Source organism: Anneissia japonica, unplaced genomic scaffold, assembly GCF_011630105.1.
Source record: "Anneissia japonica isolate Jap-2015-1 unplaced genomic scaffold, ASM1163010v1 scaffold287823_len60918_cov148, whole genome shotgun sequence".
Lineage (NCBI taxonomy): Eukaryota > Metazoa > Echinodermata > Crinoidea > Comatulida > Comatulidae > Anneissia > Anneissia japonica.
In genome coordinates this window covers 8,756-9,425 of record NW_022756576.1, presented here as the reverse complement: position 1 = coordinate 9,425, position 670 = coordinate 8,756, and positions in this window count along the sequence as shown.

Below are 670 nucleotides of genomic sequence, written 5' to 3'. Positions count from 1 at the left end.
GAAGGCCAGAGCCAGGGGTGGGTATGGGAGGAGGGTGTCCCCTTCTCGCAAAACAAGATTTAAAAAAAAATTGGGACTTCTTGATGGCCGGAAATGGCTGTGATGGGAAAATTAGACCTATTTTTTTTTTTTGTCCGACTGCCCAACAAGCTTTGGCCGATGGGGTGGGGGCTTGACCAGACCGATGGGGAGGGGGCTTAAGCCACCCTGCTAGCGCTGTCACTGGGCTTGACAAAAATTAGATGAAAAATATTAAGATGGATGTGCCATGTTAGCCTGAAAGACAGACAGACTTCACAAGAACTCAGGGATTGACTTGCCATACAAGGTATCAGGTATTGTGTGCAGTCCGGTAGACTACGTTGGTTTGGTCACATTGAAAGGATGGAGGCAGATGACTGGGTTAGCAGATGCAGAAGTATGGAGGTCGAAGGTATTAGAGGTAGAGGTAGACCCCAGAAAACATGGGAGGAACTTATTCAAAGCGACCTTAGGGGAAAACGTCTAACCCGGCAGTTAGCTCTGGACAGCGGAGCTTGGAGATCTGCCTTCAAATGAAGAATGGTCCAACCCATTACCAAAATGGAAAAGGACTTGAACCGTATATGATGATCATTTTGAGCGGTCAATTATTACTTTTTATATTTTTTTCCAAAAGGGGGGGGGGGAC